The sequence below is a fragment of the Drosophila guanche genome, unplaced genomic scaffold, assembly GCF_900245975.1.
Source record: "Drosophila guanche unplaced genomic scaffold, DGUA_6, whole genome shotgun sequence".
Lineage (NCBI taxonomy): Eukaryota > Metazoa > Arthropoda > Insecta > Diptera > Drosophilidae > Drosophila > Drosophila guanche.
In genome coordinates, this window is record NW_022995746.1 from 442800 (window position 1) to 464214 (window position 21415).

At 42.6% G+C, this 21415-nt stretch overlaps 1 protein-coding gene across 1 annotated transcript in view; it reads right to left on the reverse strand.

Moving 5' to 3' along the window:
• Window positions 1-14510: 14510 nt before the first annotated feature.
• Window positions 14511-21415, reverse strand: part of LOC117582374 (protein nubbin) — a 60879-nt gene continuing 53974 nt past the window's right edge. Inside the window, exon 6 of the mRNA XM_034270039.1 lies at window positions 14511-14550. The gene's annotated coding sequence lies outside the window, so the exon portion shown is untranslated. The remainder of the gene's footprint in view (window positions 14551-21415) is intronic.

Here is a 21415-nt window from a genome sequence, read left to right on the forward strand (position 1 = left end):
AAAAAGATTTTAAATGATAAAAAAAAACCCTCCAGAGGGAGTTGGAAAGAGCAAGCAATACAGTCCGCGCTTAGCTAAAGCGAGATGGCAAGCAGTCCTTTGTGTGTGTTTCTCTTCCTTCCTATTTGTTTATCATTTGACTATATGCAGAGCGCGCAACGCCCACGCCCCAAAGAGGGTGGAGGTGTGGAAGGCTCTCTGGTTTCATTTTCCATTTTCCATTTTCTGCACATTCCGAATACGCCCCATAAAGCTTGAGAATGTCCCTGGCATTCGCTCCCTTCTGCTCCACCAAATCTGTTGCCCCCTTTCCCGGCTGCCCTCATCATTTTTCACATTGAAGGGCCCTGGGTACCTGCAAGGACTCTGCCCCTCCCCCCTGACTGTTTCCTAAGTTATGGATAGTCCCTTGCCTTATCTTCCCCCCAAAAAACTTTTTTAGAATTTTCCACTCTTGCCTTTGCGTTTTTCTTTTTGCTTACCAACATTTGCTGTCTCTTTTTATTTACATTACACACGACATAAAAGTTGAAAACTTTCAGCTGTAATGTTTAGCTATGTAGAAGGGAATAAACATATAAGTTGTACATATGTATTTATGTACATATGTAAGTATGCATGTGGGTGGCACACAATGCCTGGCATACATAAGGCAACAAAGGGGCAGAAATATTCTTTCGTTCCTTTTTTCCAGGCTTTATTTCCACGGTATTTTTCCTTCGCTTTTTTTGTGTGCGCTTCCGTTTCTCAGTTGTGACTTTTCATTTTTCATATGTTGACTGCCACACCACACACACACAAACACACTCATATGCCGTATGTACAGCTGCTTTCTCTCTCTCACAAGCAGTCCTTCTCTTTCGCAAGTCGCTCTCCCTCTCTCACTCTCTCTGTGTGCCTTCCTGCTCGTTCCTTCCTAACCAAAGTAAATGGCTTTTGCATTGTAAAATGTTGCATACATTTTCCTCTACTTTGCCTTTCCTTTCTTCTGTGTGTGTGTGTGTGTGGCTACCATTTACCGTTATGCTAGAACTATATACACGCACACACAGGGAACTCCAAGGCCCCACGACAGAGCAGGATGCAAGACGCACACAAAGCTGCCCCACTCGCTCTCTCTCTCTGTTTCTCTTTGCTGGCTCGGGGTATATTTTAAAATTTATGAAAAATAATATTTTCCATCTCTTCATACACACAGCACACACGCACACACTGAAGAAAATCCTTGTAGGAGTTCTGGGCCGTAAGGCGCACAATCAGAATACAATGGCAGCCTGTGGGCAGAGAGGAGGAGAGCAGAGAGGGTGCAAGGATGCTCCTCGTATATATGCATGCAGGAGCAGGAGAAGGAGCAGCAGTGGCAGTCTCGGGAGCTGCTGGGGTGGAGCAGTAGAGGGAGCGAAGTACTCTGGCACATTTGGCTTTGCTTACATTTACGTACAGAGTTGCAAGATACGAGTAAGTAGAGGTGCTCTAAACAGGGTTGTCAGGTGTCATATCGGGGAAGTGTGAAACATTTCTAAGGTAGTTTATAAATTTAATTGACAAATAAGTGATTTAAATATACAAGTGTTTAAGCTACAGGAATACAATTCTTACATGCCACAGAAATCAATGTTAGATGTTTACATATGATTACTTAAATTGATTATCTAATTTACATTAACTTTACATTTTTTGATCCTCTACTAATTCATTAACTTGCTTTAAGATTTTCGACCTTTTTATTTTCCACTTAACAATTTTCTTTTCATTTTCAATTCATTATTTTCTTTTATTTATTTTCTTTTTCTTTATTTTTGCGACATTCTGGGTGGCCGCTTTGACAACCCTGTTCACAACTCAAGTCGAAAGCATTTCCATTATGATAATGTAAGTGCACAATTTTTCCAACTTTAATGCGCAAACACAGATGCACGCTGTCCGTACTCCCTCTCTCTTCCACTCTCTCTCTCTCTCTCTCTCTCTCTCTCTCACTCCTCTCTGTCTCTCTCTGTAAGTCTCCAAGCTACTCCTTCACTCGTTCATTGCGCTTGGAAAATTTTCATATCCCAGCCATGGCACATGAAAAACTGCACAAATGGCAGAAAATGTTGCAAAACTACATGACCTGTGGGGGGAGTGGTGAGGCAGTGGCAGTGGCTGCTGCTGTGTGCAGCGGAAAAGAAAAAGAGGAACCAAGACACCAGTACCATGGACCAAGGACCAAGGACCATGCAGGACCAGGACAAACCGAAGCACATGCACATAAAATACGATAACTGTGCACCCAAAGTGCTACTATATATGAAAGGTGGGAAAAGTTGGGTAGGGAAACTTCTCTGGATGGCCACTCTACATACACAAATACACACATGCACCACCACTCTACATACACACATACATGCATACATGCAGCATGCATCAGTGTGCATTGGTGTATGAGTTTTTAGAATATAAAAGGCGTTTCCCTTGGGTGGGTTGGGAAGTCGTATGTAATTACGATGGCTGCACAGTTTGCACCTCGGAGAAGCTCACACACACACACGGACACACTCTTACACATATCCAACTACTATAAAATATGATGAAAGCTTACATAAGCCAAATCTACCACCCGCTTGCTTGTCGATATAAAACTTTGGCATTTATGCCATAAAATTAAGTAGGAAATTGAAAAATTGCTCACAGGCTTCACCCCCTGTCTCTGCCATTGCTTCCACCCACTCTACTGGTTCTGGACATATTGTGAAATTAATTTTTAAATATTTATGAGCCCAAAAGTGTACCAGCAAAAGGCAGCGCCAATAGAAGCACAAATTCTGTATTTGTTTATGATGGGCAAAGAGGGTACAGGAGGCATGCCAAGAGGGTACTGAAATGGCTAAGACGGAGGCCAAGAGGCTACAGGAGTGGCTAAGACGGGGGCCAAGTGGGCACAGGAGTGGCTGGTAGCAGGTTTCTAGCAGCAGGTCAAAAAGCGATTGCCCATTTTCAATTTTGATCAATTTCTTGTATGTTTTCTATTGAATTTCCAAGTGGCGGAGCGTGTGCTCGAGTTTGTTTTAGTTCTCTTTCTCTCTCCCTCTCTATCCTCCTCTTTACATGAAATATGAGTTAGAAATTTCATTTCGTTAAGCAGAAGAGCACGCCGCAGGGCGTATGAGTAATGTGCTTTTCTTGTTTCAGCTTGGCAACAACTAAAATACGAGTAAGCATATACACCTACAGATAGGAATGTGCACCGATGATGTGGCAGGGTTTTAAAAGTGTGAGCAGAATTTGATGAGAAAATTATTCCACTTTTATTTAAAAGTAGAGCGAGGAATAGGGGTTATGAAAATTTGAAATATTTTCCATTATTTGATGGAAATAAAAGTGCATAAAATTGTGAAAACAATTTGTGAAATTTTGTTGTTAGTATGTTGTGGAAATGTATATAAGAAAATCTAGAGGTTAGGTGAATGGAACAAAAATGGCCCACCTAAGGTACAGTTGGGCACTTCCCTGACGAGATGAAGAAAAATGAAATGCCAAACAAACAACACACTTCCATATAATTCGGTAGCGAAGTTAATATCTAAATTAATTGCAAGGTAACTAATTTACGCTATTGGAAAATATATTCTCATTTGCTTTGATGTAAGCAAGTAAGCAAATGTTGACTTTTCGGTATTGCTTGATAATCTGTATTTTAAATTTTAAATTCTCCCATAAGTGAGACTTCTTGTTCTTGATACAATTTCTTCCGCAAAATCTTCCCAACATAATCAATTGTCTGAACAAATTCTATAAAAATGCTTCAATCTTGGCTCTTTTGTTTCTAAACTTCGCTTCTTTGCTTTTAAGAACAAAATTTATATTTTTATGGAACAATTTTGTTTTTAAATTTCAATTTTGTGTATACTTTTTGTAAAAAAAAATATTTACAAAAAAAATTGTAATTTCATAAATTTTCTTCTACTCTTAAATAATCATCACCCTAACTAACCCTTACCGATTTCAAAATATCAGCCAGTTTCGTTTAACTGATCTTAACCGGTGCCATCTCCGATCTCCCATCTGTGCTCTGTCTTTTGCTCTGATAGACTGATGGCGATAATGATAATGATGGCCCCTGAGCAGCCTCCTTATCCCATCTGATTATGATAATAATGCGTGATCGGGTTAAGCACAGAAATTGCTACCTTTTTTTTCCCTCTCTTTTTTCTTAGCTTAAAACCTCAGGCAAGGGAACCGAACCACAAGCCAAAAGTCGAGCACAGCACACAATGTGCAGTCGTTTTTTTGTTGTTTTGCTCTGTGACTGTTGTTGGTGTTTTTCTCTGGCTGTTGTTGTTGCTGTAGGCACAAGTGCTTAACAAGCTGTTTTGCATGGAGCAAGATCTGGCAGCTGCTCTGCGCATACCTCCGGCTATTCGCGTTCGCTGAGTCGCAGTCAAGCCCAGTAGCCCCCGAAAACAATGCACTTAATGTGGGAAAAAACGTCAAGAATTTGCACGCCAGCCACACAGAGCCCACAGAGACCACAAGAGAAAAGAGAATACCCCTCCAGCCAGCTTCTCTCGCTGCCTCAAATTTGCGCCTTATTTCCACTTACCCTTTCCCTTCACTGCCTCGCACGCTCTGTTTTTACTTCCACTCACTCTTTCCCTTCTCTTGCTCTCGCTCTATCACAGTGTGTTTCTTCATATGCAAAAAGCCTCAGCTAAGGCGGCTGCAGCGCTTACCTTTTACTTAATGAGTTTTGGGGTATGATGTGTTTGCGTATGGGTTTGTAGTAGTCAGAAGAGGGTTGCTAGGGCACTATTATCTCAATATATTCCTGGAGCGTAGTCGATATAGTCAGGGCAACTAGGGGTATTGAGCCATAGGTTTGCCGAGTTATTGTATTTCTCAATAGTTCTCGTATATAGGAAACTACACCAGAAGTACCAGCGAAAGTTTAAGTCTGGCATGCCAGCAGCGTCTTTTTCTCTGTGCATAGAAAAAGATCTCGGCAGAGCAGTCGGCGCACGCACAGCGCAAAAGCTTTGCATATGCACAGAAAACCGCATCAGCGACAGAGACGCATCTTCGTATGCACAATTGCTCGGCTGTCGCGGCAGCGGAGAAGTAAGAAACGTTTTCGGTTTCGTGTCTGTTGTGGGTGCATACAAACGCACCAAGGGCTCACGCACGCACACTAGCTGAAAGCGAGGCTGAATCAGCTTGCTGATCAAAACAATAACAAAGCCTTCACTGATGCAGTATGTTTGTAATTTTCGGCTCCACTTTCAACTGCACTTTCAACAGCGCTTTCAATTCGATTTCCGCTAGAGTCTGCGAGAGCCCTAAAACATGAGAGTGGCTGCGTGCCCGACGCCTGATCTAGATTTACTCAAATCGTTCAACTTACTGGGCATCTTTAAGTCGTAATACTTTGCTCTTTATCGCTGCCCGTTGTCTGTTTTTGGCATTTACCTGCATGCGGCCAGCCAGCCAGCCAACTTATCTGGCCCAACTTAGCTCTGGGCACGAAACAATTCACACTTGACTGGGGGAGAGAGCAGCAGCAGGCTGAAGAGCGCAGCAACAGGGAGAAGTAGGAGTAGCGGACTGTTGTTGCGTGTCGACTGTTTGCTCTTGTGCCTGTGCCCAGATCATTTGCTTAAATAGCCCAAAGGGGACACCAGCCGATCCGATTCATTGCGGAATATGGGTGGCTTGGCTCAAATCAAAAAACACAAAAAAAAACCACAACGAAAAAAGGTGTCGAGTGTGTGGCGTGGATTTTGCGTGTTTATCGCGATGCACAAGCCAAGGAAAATTATTAAGGGTTTTTAATGGTGCACAAGTAGGAACAGGAGGAGGAGAATACACTTTTAGGGAAATTAACTAAACTTTGTGAGATTTACTTTAAGAACATTTTGAGCGGATTTGCGATTATTTTAAGCCCAAAAATATTGAAAATTATCTTTATATTCGCATAAAAAAAATATTCTTCTAGCTGCAGCACATCTCACAGTACTATTTATCACTCATAGATTCCAGAATTTTCCTTCATTTCACAACCAGAAACGTTTCTCCCCATCCTGCACTCAACCTTGATATCTCATCACAGATAGTGGAATGCAGCAGCCTCCCAAATGATCTCAGCATCTGCAAGCTGGAGCACAGGAGACACTCCAAGCAAATGTTTATGAGAAACCAACACGTTATGGTCTCCCCTGTGCCCGAAGCTCCCTTCGGCTCCTCCAGCTGAAACCACCCACATGGAGTCCCTTTTTTCCGTACCAAGCAGCAGGCTAATAGACATTTTGCCTATTTTAATAAGTGGCAAAAAGGCGTGAAATAGTGGTGACTGCCCTGGGGGAAATACCTTTTGGCTGCTGCTGCTGCTGCTGCTGCTGTGCCTCTCTATCGAAGCCTATCAATGGCAGTAAATAGAGGAGGCAGGAGCAGAAGGCAGGAGGCAGGAGGCAGGAGGCAGAAGGCCCACCTTGGGTGCTGCCCGTAGCCAAAGTTGTTGCCTTGCTCTCTAGCTAAATATGATTTTTTTGTTCGTATTCTGCAGCTGTTTCCGTCTACCTTTCCCTATGCTCGGTACCAACTCTGCCTCTGACTCCCCAGCAGCAGTCCCCAGTTCGACTCTGACTCCCTGGCACTTCCTCAGTGTAACTCCAAGCGCAGTCGAAACGTACCACAAGGTGAGAAATGAGATTTTAATCGGACGTGTCTGATTTCAAATGAGCCTTAATGGGGAAGCCATTTAGCCCCGGCACTTACCACTTACCATCCAAGACTGTGGAGGAGGACACTCCTCCAGCTCCTCTCTGACTCCAAGCTGCTCCCTTCACTCCACGAGCGTACTTCTCTCCCTGCAAGATCTTTCCTTTTATTTCGCTTCGGTTGGGTTTTGTTTTGCTTTGCTTTGCTTTAGTTTATTTATTTTTATATTTTCAACGTTTTTTGTTGTCTTGTTATCGTTTTGGTTTCTTTTTTTTTTTTGCTCTGCCTAGGGCCATGGCCCTGCAAACGGCAGCAACACCAGAAATATCCGCAAGGCAGCCAGCAACTACTTTGTAGCTTATCGTAGACACAATAGGCACATTTTCGTGAATTCTCTGATTTTATGGCTTAAAATATTGATTTAAATATGAGAATTACTTGGCATAGTCTTCTATACATTTTTAGATTCAAAAATTTAGTTTTAATTCCCTTAAATGCATCATCTTTAAGGGAAACCCAAACCTTTCCCCTTACCCTTGTAAAAATATTGAAAATGTTAAGTTTCTTCTGCCTAAATTCAACCTTACAGTTACAATTTTCCACAGCCAAAAATTGCTTATAAATTCAGCTTCCAACCCGCTTAAGTCTAAGTCCCCTTCCAACCCCATTTAGTCTCTTTTGACTCCCAAAACCGACCACTGACTACTGCCTCTGCCATTTCTTATCACTATCATTTATCCTTCGCACACGCAATGAATAAGAGAACAAAACGAATGCGCACCAAAATGCACACCAAATATTTTTCGCAATTAACTTTTTTGCGAGATTTTTAAATATTATGGAACACGCACAGAGCAGCGTCTCACCTCTATCCCTCTTTCTCTTTCTCTCTGATCGATGCGGAAGAGCACACGTGTAAATGGCCATGTAGCAGCTCCCACACACAGCGCGAGGTTGCAGCAGCAGCGTTTCATCTGCGCCTGCAGCTCCCCTCCTCTGCCTGGAGTTCCTCAGCCTTTGGGCATCGGGAGCACTTGCCAGGCACATCTGGATCTCTGTGTACTGGGCTCTGGTCTGCTTCAGCTACCCAACGATCTGATAAGCGTCGCATCCAGCAATTTACTGAAACTGCAACTGAGAGCGGGAGCGGGAGCGCTCAGAGACCTGAGCTCTGATCCTAACCTTGCCCAATCCGCTGGCTGCTGTGCGGTCGCGGTCCGCGTCGCGTTCGATCTTCTGCTGGCTTCCGCTCGCTGGCTGTGCTGTGTGCTCCTCGCTGGCTGAGCTGAGCTCTGGTCTGGGGTCTGCTGTGCTTGTGGCTACAATTTTATTTACGAGTCATGCGCGCGACCGTCGCCTTCAAGACGCGTTTCTTCAGTGCTTCTTCTGGGTTTCTCCTTGGGACTTCGCCTGGGTCTTCTCCTCCCTCGATTTCGTTTTCTTCCTCCGTTTATTCATACTCATTCATTCATGGTCGCCCTGGACACGCACCTAATAATTGTTGATTAGAATGCGTTTGGATTCGAGTCTGCACGTGCGGGTGGATTAATTAGAAATGGTAGTTCGATGCAGTAATCTCAGTAATCCTAACAAATTCCACTTCAAGGAGTTGCTGATTATATTTTTATACATTTTTCTTGGAAAAGGTATTAATATCTCATCAATTCGCCCCAATTTTGATATATTTCCTTGATGGTTTTTAAAAATAAATACATATACATGAAAACTTACCAACGTTTGACATTCTGTTTTCTTCTAAAAATCTGTCCGATAATAAACCATGTCCAGTCTTCAACATATTTAAGGTAAAACTATCAACTACCACCCAAAATAACATCCAACTTGGTCTGCGCTGCTTAAGAACCCACAAAGCGTTCCCCAAACAGCCGTCGGCAAGTCGATTTAGGCCTCAACCAAGACCAATGCGCCAAAGCTGCTTACCAAAACATGCAATAGCTGTTGCCGGTCCCTGCCCTTAATCCTCTTCCAATATAACCCCCTCTATCCCCCGCTCATCCCCTCCACTAAACCCATTCATTCAATCCTTTCTGCCACCCGCAACTTATTTATTTCACTTTCGCTGTAAAAACTTGATTATTTTTTTTGCTCGCGTGGATTTTTCACTTGTACTTTGGACTCCAATGACCTTCGCTGGTGCCCCCTTACTGAATGTTTGTCTTTCTCTGTCTAGCTCTGTATCTGGATTTGTGGCATGTCCTTGACTCCTGCCGCTTGGCCACCGACTGAGTCCAATTGTATTGTGCTTCCTTTTTTTTGCCACAGTCAGTTTTCAGTTTTCACTTTAGCGCTGACTCATAAAACTGCAAGTATTTAGCAGTGCCACTCGCTCTATGTATTTGTGTATCCATGGGTATCCCCATGTATCTGAGTATCCCTATGTATCCTTGTATCCTTGTATCTTTGTAGCTGTCCAGGCAGGTTCATTGACTGCACTCGATTTGGCACAGCTCCCTCCTGTGTTATATAAACCGTCTGCGTGGGGTTGGGGTTGGGGTTTGGTTTGGTTCAGTGGGTCTTGAGTTACACTTAAACGTCACTTTGGATGCTCCTCAGAGCAGCCTGGTCAAGTTCCTTCAGGAGACGTGTTAAACGTTTGACGCATTTGGTAATCGTTTCGAACCAATTGAAATTGATAGCTCAGACAAATGATTTTTTGGTTACAGCTAAGTTGAGTAGAGCTCTAGTAGGTTCAACTAAATGGGAATATAATACATGTAAAAGGACTAAGTTTTAAGTTTCCGTTTGACCTTTAATCTTTCTGTAAGTATATAGGGTATAAATAATCCAAGAACAACTGCTGCCGCAATGTTGCCACGAAACTCATTCTCTTTGTAAGTTCTGAAACCATGAGAATTTACATATGAGATATTAGGCCAAACCCATTCCAATTTACAACAAGTCGAACAGTGGGTCAAGTTCAAAAAAGTATTCAAAACAACTTCGATTTCCCCGTTCTGTGACTTCGAAATGGGATCGGAAATAGCTGAGAGTACAGGCATCTGAAAGAAATAAAAGTCTGAAAGTTTGAAGCCTTTCTTTCCTTTTACTAATCCCAAGTATAGGAATTACGTCTTTAACCCTGGGTCCTGTCAAAATGACTACTTTTAACTTGTAGTTCAGACGTACAGGCTACAGAAACAATGAATGCTACGATGCTCTTAGGCAATGAAAACAAGAAGTCCTGCAAATTCTTTGCTACCATTGGCGACAAAAACATTCAACATACATCGTATTCTAAACGAAATCATTGCCATCTTTGGACGAATCACAACAGCAGCAGATACGTTCATCACTTGCAGTCAGAGGCGTTACCCAAAAATAACCCAAAACATGTGGAACTGAGGGGGAGCCAAACACAGAGGACAGAAGAGCGCTGGGCAGAGAACAGAGCAGAGCAGGGCTAGGTGGAGCTGCTAGCAGAGGAGTTGCTCTTCTCCTGCTGCTGCTCCGACCTGGACTTTGCCGCCTTTCATTGTTCCGCGCTGTCTACTTTGATATGCATCCAATCACTGTGCGCCATTTGCAACAATGTCCCTCTGTCCCTGTGTCCCACTGTCCAGGAGCCTCTGCCTCTGCCTGTCAAAGTCTTCAGCTGTCGTCGACGTCGTCGTATTGGGGATCGTCGGCATCTTGCAGTGTCCCAGTGTCCACTTATATAGAGTTTTATGCCACCATAACAATTGTACTTTTTCACATACTCAGGCGTTCCCAGCCAGATTCCACCATCTTCCAGCGTTTCAGCTCGTTTCTCGTATTCTCTCTCTGCTCCTCTCTTCCCTACCTTTTGCTGTCTTGTTTTTGCCTGCTTGTTGTTGTTCGTACATTTTTATTGCATTTTTCAAGCAATTACTTTGAATATCACCAGTCAGTCGGTTGAGCGAGAGACAGAGACAGAGACAGAGACTCAAACCAAGTCCCAGTCGAGTCCAGGGCCAGTTGAGAGATGTCAACGTGGATGTCCGTCAGTGTCAGAGCTAGGGATGAGAGCGTGAAGGATGAGCTTTGAAATTTAGGACAGAAACCGTCAGCGTTGTATGCTCTGTGCAAAGGAAAATATCTCAGGCAGCGCACTCGGCACATGCACAGCGTAAAAGCTTCGTGTGGCTCCGAACTATGCAGAAAGAATCGCCACAGCGACAGAGCAGCAGCTTCGTATGCACAAGCTTCGCGAGAGAAGCTCGGCTGCTCCAGCGGCAGAGAAGCAAGAAACGTTTTTTGGCTTCGTGTTGTTGTCTGTGCATACAAATGCACAAACAAATGCGAGTACCTGCGTGCCGACCGCTGGATTATGGTCGCCTGGTATGTGGGTGCAAGATGGAAAAATAACTTTGTAGGCTGGAACTTTAATTTGAATATTTATCGCAACTTATGGGCATTACTAAGATTACTTCTAAATACAACGTCAAAAATATCCAACAGAACCCTAAAAAAGGAATACACTATTAGAAACTATTCCTACTACCAGGTACATCCCTTACAGTTCCTCTCAAACTTTATCGTAGGAAACACAATCACTCTTTTCGACTCTTTCCTCACAAGCATCGCAGGCACGCTGTCATCTCTAGCCTGCGCGCACGAAAAAACAGTCGCGGGTCTGATTTAAATCTTTTGCTCTTTGCTGCTCTGGCTGCTGATGCTGCTCTTCCACCCAACTCCATCTACAGCTTCTGCTCTCCAGTTCCATCTCCATCTCCATTTTCAGCTCTCCATCTCCAGCTCTTCAACTGCAGCTTCAACTCATGGTAATTGCCTTTGGAGCTTCGCTTTGCCTTTGGTTCTCTTTGCATTATGGCTGCCGGCGATGCCGCCTTGGACATGGACTTGAAAGTCGCATCACCGACGTGGACCCATCCACGTCTGGCGTCAGTTGGTGGCGACATCGACATGTCCTCGTGTGCCCCAATCCCCCATCACTCCCCCCTGGCAATGGCTTTCGGGCAATTAATGGATGAATACTTTAAGTGAGTGATGGAATGACACTTTTGTGTACTTGTAAAGCATTTTTATGCTCTCTTACATTGAATCGGCCTCTGCATTCTGCCTTCTGCCCTCTCTCTTTTAGTTTTGGGTTCTGCTGTAGTTTCTGCTGTGGCTTCTGTGACTCTGATTCAGTTAAGAATCCTTAATGTTTGGCTTGTATTAATTGGGTGAACCGAGAGGAGCCTCCAATTAGTTGTCAACTGCCAAGACAATTGCCATAGAATTTATGAAAATTATCAAAGAAATGCGAAGAATTATTTGGCATAATTAACTAAAAGTTATTTTCAGTTTCGCTGCTCGAGACACTTTTATGCGGCTTATAGAACACTCCAAAGAGGGCTTAAGCTGCTCTTTGAGTTTGTTTATTTATAAATAAATGTTTTTAAACTGTTTTGAAACGTTTTAAAATGGTTTTGAAGCTGCGCAAGTGGCAGACTGTACAGCCGCATTCTTGGCACCACTTTTTACGCTCCTAAAGAAACTTCAGACAAGGCTCCAACAATGAGAGAGTCATAATCATAATGAGTGCACGATGCTGGAAAAGGTTTCGTTTCGAGCTTCAGCCATTTGACAGCTCGTGCACGCGTTTCGCGTACGTACTCCCCACAGATAGTGATCTCAAATCTGAAGCGAAGCGAAGCAAAGCTCCTGGAAGGAGCCAGTCCAGGCCCTGCTCTGCATAGACTGGCATAGAGGCAAGTGCAGTTCAGTTTTGAGTGCTTACCATATCAAGATGCAGCATCTCAGAGTTGCTGCTCCTACACCAGCCACAGCTTCAGTTCTCCCAGCTCTTAGCTCCACAAGCTTCCAGCTTCCAGCTCCTAGCTGCTAGCTGCTACTCCCACTCCCCCATCTAGATCTTGTATCTTTGCTATCTGTGGCCTCATTACGGCGCCCAGTTTTGGCCTGTTAATGGTCTAGGCCAGGCAGCTACAGATGCTGGCGATAAATATGCGATGATCACGTATCGGAAATGATACTTTTTGCCTTTTCGTTTTTATTATTTTGCTCATTTTTTCCAGTTTTTTTCTGCACAGAATTAACATGCGTAAAAAGTCTTTAACAAATTAAACGAATTCCTGCCGGAGTTTATCATCGCTTAATTTGCTGATAGCACTCGCTCAGACAAAGGCCACAAAAGTATCTCGAAATGTTAGTTATTAATGAGTTTTATGTTCCTTCAATCTGTTGTTTGCCTACAATTTTAACAATTCTAATTTCCCCCGAAAATCAAATCCTTACCGCCCCAGAGGAAATTGTGTTCGACGTAATTTAATTAAAAGCAAATAATTATTTGTCCGTTGCCTTTCCAAATGCTTATCGGGGAAGTGCCTACAATGGACTAGAGAGGAGAGGCACACGCCAGTGCCAGACACAGCTTCTAAAGGGAGACAACAGAATGAGAGGTACATAAGTGATTGGATACAATAATATAATTTATTAATTATTTATATTTATTTAATAGAAGACTTATGCAGTAAAGAGGAAGATTTGCCGAATATTTAGTACCCTTGGCATTCTTCTGAAAATTTACTTGATTATTAGCTTAGCTTTAGCTTTTTTTTATCATAACGTTCACGTTTAAAAAAATAACCATGCGATATTTTTCTTCATATATTCAGGCTTCCGACTCTCACATCTCTAACTCTGAAATTCTGTTTCCCAAAATGTTGTTCCCTTGCTATCTCTCCCGTAAGTTGACATCTTTTTCATTTGCTCAAAACGTTCCGTTTTTGGGCGGGTGACGACGACGACGACGACGACCGATATCTGTGGGTCCAGTTTTAGTCTATTTTTTGTGTGTGCTTCGTCTTTAATACGCTTTTAGTTATTGTTATTGTACGCATTATTGTAAATTTAATGACTTCACCTTATAGATACAGAGAGACACTTAGGATACAACGAAATCGTCGCTGTTATTAAATTTTTGTGTCATGTTGTGTGGCCGTGTTACCGTTTTTGCCTCATTGCCACTTGGAGGAATGTCGCTGACTGGCTAGGGGGTTGCGGGCTGGGGCAGTTGTCATTTGCTGACACATTTGTGCTGCTCGTAAATACATTAGTAATACATAGTAGCCAACTGCATACAAATGTACATAAATTAATAACGCAAAAGCATTTACGATTTGACTTCAACTTTCATTGCCACAGCGCGCGGCGTCTGGTTGGGGGGAGAGACTTAATTAATTTATGCGCAATGTTGTCGCTCATTAAAATGATTCAATAATTGTTGTTTGCCATATCATTGCCCCTAACCTTACGATCATTTGCTAGACGATATTGGTTGATTAAAAATGGAGTGGAAATTATAGTCAAATACCCCCGAGATCTTTCCACTAGTTGACATCTTTTATTGAGAGACTTTTGTGTGAATTCTCTTCCCTTTTCAAATACTTTAACTTTCCCATAAACATCGATGAGCATTTAATTAGCAGCAGCCTTTTCGCAATTACATTTTCCGTTTTCCGTTTAATTGTAATCAAATTTAAATTCGTTTTCTGTCGAGTAGGCGGCGGCATTTTTCAGTTGATGTTAAAAGGCGACAAGCGCCAGGCAGAGGCAGCCAGGAATGTGCCTCAGATGGGGGGAGCCTCAAAATAATCCCAAATATACAATTTAGCTGGGAAATGAAATATACGATTTTTGCATTTAGTTATAAATTGGACCCCTTTGTTTCTGCGCCTCTGTTCAAGCACATCCCCCCTTCTGGCTGCTCGATTCCACCAATTAAAACCCTAAATGAATTTGCTTGACTTTCGTGGGAGCCTCAAGTTGGCCTTCTGCTCCGCTTAGCTGCGACTTTTGCAGCTCCTCAGAGCTCAGCCTCGACTTTACTCCTCCTCTGCTGCTCCTCCTGCCATTGCTCCTCCTTGCTGCCCCTCTGCGATCTTTCAATTCGATTATATTGAAATAAATTAAACGTTCTTCAATTGAATAATTAGCAAAACAACAGCCCGAGTGGCTGCGTATCGATTTCGAGTGAGCTCGCGCCCAACCCCAGCCCCAGCCCTGTTGCTCCCATCTGGGCGTCAGTTACAATTAACCAAGTTTTGTGGCATGGGAACTACCGGGGAAATCCAGCAAAGAGGCACACATGGAAGGGCAAAGAGTTTGTCTTTTGCTTTGACAAATTTTGTTTGCGTTGACAAGCGCTCTCAGGGTCCCATAAATTCTCATTGCATTTCGATGTATGTAAAAAACGCACGAACTCAATGGGGTAACTGCGTGGGCTGGTCTGATCAATTGTTTAGTTGATTAATTGGCATCGAGCATCAATTGAATGCATAATTGTTATGGGGGTCATTTAAATAAATACAACAGCAGGAAATTGATGCAGGAAAGTTCCTAAATACCTAAATATAACCCCTTCTAGAATCCCAAGTACATTTCCAAATAACCCCCAAATACCCGCCTCAAAATCATTGACTTTTACACAAATGAGACTCCCAAACAACTCCTAGATAAACCTAAATATAACACCTACATAAACCCCAAATAGCTCCCAAATAACCACTGTTATAATTCCTACTTATCAATGCAAAATAAACCCAAAGATCCGACACTAAAAATTACCCAAAACACACACAAATTTTGATAAGCAAAATAGTGGAAATGGAGGAAATATTTTCCATGACCGTCATCAGCGCTGCTTAAAGTCAATAAACAGAGTCAAGTCTGGGGTAGTCTGGGTAGGGAATACTTGTCCGCAGGCGTCTGGAAATTTCAGGAATTTAAATTTCACTCCTCGAAAGAGGGAAGCAAAATTGAGCAAGCCAGAAATGGGCAGCCCGAAAAATGACCGATTGTCCATGAATGACAGCCATGCGAGGGCAAGGCAATGATATATCATCATCGAGGTAAAAAATAGATAGATAGAGAGACCTGTCACTGCCCTAAATAAATAGCTAAGGGGGGAAATGTTTACCTGATAATGCAGTCAATAATCGGGCGCGTAATTCAAATCAAATTGTGTCGAAGGGGCAGAGGGGCAGAGGGGCAGAGGGGCAGAGGGGCAACAAGCAATTAATACAAATTTCCGGAACAGAGCGAAAGAAAGACTCAACGATTGTAATTGCTATCGATGTTTAAACAAATTTCTTGTTGTTGCATTTAGTTTATTTTTGTGTGTGTTTATGTTTATTTATTGATGATATAAGCAACTTCGACACAGGTGACAAAGTCCCTCGACTCGATCGCTTATCGGACACTCTCTGGATGGCTGATATTATGACTGACAAATATTAAAATTCCTGGAAGTACAGGCAACAATTTTAAATGATAGAAAATGAGTGCCAGTTGAGTGGTGTAAAAGGGAAATGCCAGAGGGGAAAGCTGCACTCGTGGGGCAGCCATTTTTTTGGCACGAAGTTTTGCATTTTGTCTGCAGACCTCTCTGTGGTTCCCCTCCGCCGTTTAGTCTCTCTTTTAGCCTGCCTCTCTCTGTCGCAGCTTCCATCAGTCGCTGGCAGGCCAATCAATCAAGTTTTTTTGTCGTGTCTCGCCTTTTGCATGCACCGACAAGATGGAGTCGCAGTCTCGCCGACTGTGTCCAGCCATTGGAGGCACATAAATATGCAAGGCTCTCTCGCTGCTGGTGCCACACAAAAAACACACACACAAGCCTAAGGTCCAGACACACTTGGGGGGAAAATTTACATTGCTGCTGATGGGGGAAAATGAGTTGCGAGGGGTTTAAATATGTAGTTGGTAAATGTTGAAAAATGAACGAATTTTTCATGCTCTGGGGAGAAGTTTGAACTTTCATGAATTTTCATAGGATAAGCAGTTTCATTTCCCAATTGCATTTAAAACGTGATTTACATTGCCAGAATTCATTTCTGCATTCTCGTATTACATTTTCTAATATATTTACACTCTTCGAGTAGTCGAAAATGAAATTCCGAGAACCATTTAGAGCTTCCAAACTATCGAGTAATTTCATTTTTCATTATTTTTCACATTTTTCACCTCTTCAAAGACTTTCTCCCCACGGATAGTCTTAAAACAAACAGCTACATCCTGTAGTCATTCCAATAGCTAAAGTACCCTCCTGCTACATGGCAGTTCTCCTCGACATGTACCATTGGCAGTCATCACAATGACAAACTGCACTCTGGGCGCAGTTCTTGTTGTCTGTTCGGTGCCACATGTAGACGACAGTTCCACTGAGAACGATGCTGGACATTGCGCTGCTGACTGCTGTATCTGCTGGTATCTGCATTCTGTTTAGTTTTTGCCACCGACTGGAGACTGGGGACTCCGTCCCCGAGATCTTAATTTATGCGTTTCGAGCGTTCGATATGCAATTTTGTGTGCCTGCTGACTGGAATGGCTTCTAATGAAGCGAATGCTGGGTTTTCTCTCGGTTTGCTGGCAGTACTCGTATTCCTGTTTGGTCCTGCGATTCATTGGCAAGCAGCTCTTTTGCTGCTTGTTTTCTCTGTTTATCTTGCAATGTTCTGCTGGACTTAATGAAGTACAAATAATTACATAAATCGCATTTGAAATGCCAATAATTATCGCATTGATAAGAGACCGCAACATGTTTGTACACTACAATTAATTAGCAATAAAAATCTGAAAATAAAATAAAAGCTGCTCTGAAATGATTTCAAGAGTACTCTGACGAATTTTCCGCACTTTTTCCCACATAAATCATGCCAATAATCGCTGGACAAGCCATACAAATTTGTCCCAATAAATGATTTGCCTTAAAACAAGAGCGAAAATTCCCAGGGGGAGAGCCAATGAGCTGTGCCAAAATGAATGCTAGACAAATTTCATCATCTCATCCGCTTCATGGAAGTTTCATGCAAAACGCACATCAAAAACGTGGCCACGGATGGCCCTGCCTAACGATAACTTCTGCTAATCAACCCTGCGAGAGCACCCTATCAGAGAGACAGCGAGAGAGTGAGAGAGGGGGTAAAAGGGGTGGCGTGGTAAAAAATAGAGCCAGAATAAAACAAAATCCACGAGACAATCATTGAATCCTTATTACAGTCATTATCGTTTGGGCTTTCTTGTGGTCGTACTGTGGTCTCCCCTCTCCCCTCTCCCCTCTCTTCGACACGCGTTAAATTTCATTTTTTATCTGGTTTTATCATTGCTCCGAGGAGTCGCTTCGGGGGGTGGAGTCGCATCATTTACCAACTAATTTCAGTTTAGTTGCTCGCAAACGAGCGCGACGCGTGTCCCACGGCAGTTTTCAGCCCACACCCCCAGTCCAGTAGAATCCTGAGAACTCTCCCTGTCCTCGTTCATCCATCGTTTACCGTATTAATTGTCACAAAGTATCGCATGGCCCTGCAGGACCTGCTGGGTGTGGTCCACCTTTGATTGCAACGTTTATCGCGAGCTCACCCAATTTATTTGTATTCGAATTGTATTCTTTGGGTATTCGCCCCGTATTATTTGCTTCGCTCATCATATTGAATTTCAATTTTAGATCCCACACCAAACACACACCTAACCCCCAACCTCCTTCTATTTCCTCTGCAGCTCTCGTTCACTCCATTTGCTTTTTAGTTAATTTGCTGAGTAAATAGCTGGGCATATACTCGTACTCTTATGTAGGTTTTCCAACACTCGATGGCTCGATGTGTGTCATTTGGGTGTGTTCGAAATGAATGGAAGGACAATGTGGGGAGCTGAGCGATTGCCGGAGCCAGGTTCGTGAAATTGGTTGACCAATGAAAGTAGAGGGAATAAATTCATGAATAATATTTACAATAAATAGGAATAAATACATCAAATGAGCGTCTTTGCAGTGACATTATCTATCTATCTATAACCTATCTTAAAACCTACAAACGAATATTCATCAGTGTGCACTCTGCATGGTAGAAAGGACAGAGGTTTGCGTTTATTTATAATGAAATTCAAATCTCTTTCAACCCACTAACAACCTTCCTCTCTCATTATTCCAACCCAAACTACTTTTCCTTAACCCACATGCAAATTAAACTCGCTGCCAAAAGCGTGTAACGACTTCTTACCTAATTGAATCAAGCCAAATTGCCTCTACAAAAATATTCAAATGAAATACGAGACCCAAAGAAAGTCAACCAATTGTGAAGCTTGTTAGACACAGTCAGTTGGGTCCGGCCTCCTTCTTATTCCCATCTCCCCAACCATGCAGCATGACTGTCAAAATTGTCTACACATAAAGACAGGCAATTAATCAAATAGAAATTTGTACATTTGAAAGCAAACATTTTAATGTTGAAATGGTAAATTCAATTGACCATTTAATGGTAGATAATGCACAAGAGCAGAGGATGGAACGAGAAATGATTTGCATATTTTTGGATAGATATAAATAAAGAACAGGGCGAGCTTCCTGGGGGAATACCAACAGATTGGAAATGGATATCAATGGCAAATGTGGCATTCATTTATTGAATGGAAAAGGCAAACGGAATTCAGTGGGGGATTTTAGGGAATAAACTGGCAGAATAGAAGATGCTACTTTGAGCTACTTTGCCAAAGAAAATATGTCTCAAGTTAATATTGGAGAGTCCTTTGGTTATTGTAATAGATGAAAACTACATGCTTGGATAAGCTTACGAAGGAAATGATTAAAATATTCTCCAAGCCAGCACTCAGCCAATATTGTTTAGAAATCTTACAAGTAGCTTTAAGAGAAATTCATACAAATATTCTCCAAACTGACATTCCGTAGCCAATAATGTTCAGAAATGTTTGAAGGAATTTTAGGCCAAATTTCATAAATATATCTATCAGTTTCCTCAGTAAATTGATAATATAAATAGGTGTTAAAATACAATGATAAACACACCCTTTCGGTCATTAAAAATACGACAAGGACAGGAACAAGTCATATAAACAAACACGGATTATGTCGGTTATTGACTGATTGATTTTCACAAGAAATATTCTCATAATTAAATGAAACTCCCTATACAAATTCCCTTTTAGAATTCCCATTCCTGCTGCAAGTATCCTACATTATTCATATCTCCCCACTCCCCCCTGCACTTTTATTGGAACAATTTTCAACAAATTTTCACAAGTTTGCGTGACTCGACGTAACGAATATATCCGGAAGCGATTAGACGGTAAAAAAAGTTCCCAGCTGACGATTTTTCGTTGCGTTTCATTGGAACAATGTGAATAATTGGTTATAGCCAATAAGAGTTGTTACCTTTGCCAGCCAGTTGTTGGTTGCTGTCCGAACACCCAAATGTGATTGACAGCTGTGTGTGTGGGGGGGCTGTTGTCATTTCAGCCGTCAACACGTTGATATAATGACCGGCGAAAACCCCTAGACTCGGTCGAGTAAATTAATTTCCATCGAGTGGAAATATGTTTATGAATTATTACTCAATGGCTCAGTTGCTGTTGCCTTTGCCGTTGTACACTACACCTGATCGATTAGGTTCTGTCCTGTCGATAGGGTGCTGCAGTCGATACGGGGGTGTGCCGATCAAGAACAACAATAAATATTATGACATATTGCATGTTTGTGGGTACATAATTCCTGTGGTCACGACGTGGCCAGGGACGCCAGAGCCGGCAGCAGAAACGTAGAATGATTAACCCATATTTGCCATGACTGCAAGAAGAGATCCAGGTAAAATGGGTGTTTATTTTGTTGTGAAAATCTCTGGGAAGTTTGTGCAAATTTGTATTAAGATAATATAATATAATTTTTTGACCGCCCTGCACCACAATGGGTTAAAGATCCACCTGGTTTGGATTCGTGTTGCGCCACAAGGATTAACCAAATGCCAATTGTGGTAATTCGTAAACCTGTTTGGGGCGCCACTTTATCCAATTGAAATGCCAAACCACTGCCACGCCCCACCACATCAACTCGTACCTCCGCCCCGGGGGCACGTCTTCCACTCGATACGAAATTAATTCTTTGCATATTCGCCAGATACGTACGAGTATTGTATAAATTAAATTTGCTTACTCTGTGCACGCCCCTTGCATGTTGTTTAGCATACACCACGCCCCCATCCCGATGCACCACGAACTGCACAGACTCCAACAGACTCTCTTGGAGGCTGCTGCTGGCAAGCCAGCCTGCTGTGGTCGCATCCTTTTTGGTCGCTTAATTATAGCTTATCACATTTCCATAGTTGCGAATCGAGCTCGTTTTTCATCTTTGTCATTCCGTTTCGTGTATAATTGTGGGTCTCTGATATTTTCACAGTCGCATAAATCAATATCGGGGAGGCAACAGCAGTCACCGACAACAGTATTCGCCTTGGAGCTGCTGCAGCTACTCTCTCTCTCTCTCTCTTTCTATATTGCTCTTCGCTTCAGCAGATATTCTGCTGCTTTTGCTGCTACTGACCTTGACATTCAGAGAAAGAGAGCGAGTGAGAGAGCGCGCTTACCGTTAGATTCGTTCTCATGCGACAAAAACTAATTGCAAAACAAAGAATCGCCCAAAAATTCCACAACAAAATACACAAACAAAAAAAACAGGCTGAAAGAAAGGGAAAGAAAGAAAGGCTTTTCGGTGGGGACAAAAAAATGTCGCAGACATAAGGGAATGCAGCAGTTTTTTCTTTCTCTTCTTCATTGTTTTGCTTTGCTATTTAAATTTTGATGGCATTGTGAACACCAGCAGCAACGACCACCACACCGCAGCCGGCTGTAGCGACGACGACAGTGTCGTGTTCAAAGCGATGCCGAAGAGAGTAGCTTTTCGGGTGGGGGGAGAGAGAGATCCGGGGCGCGGAATACA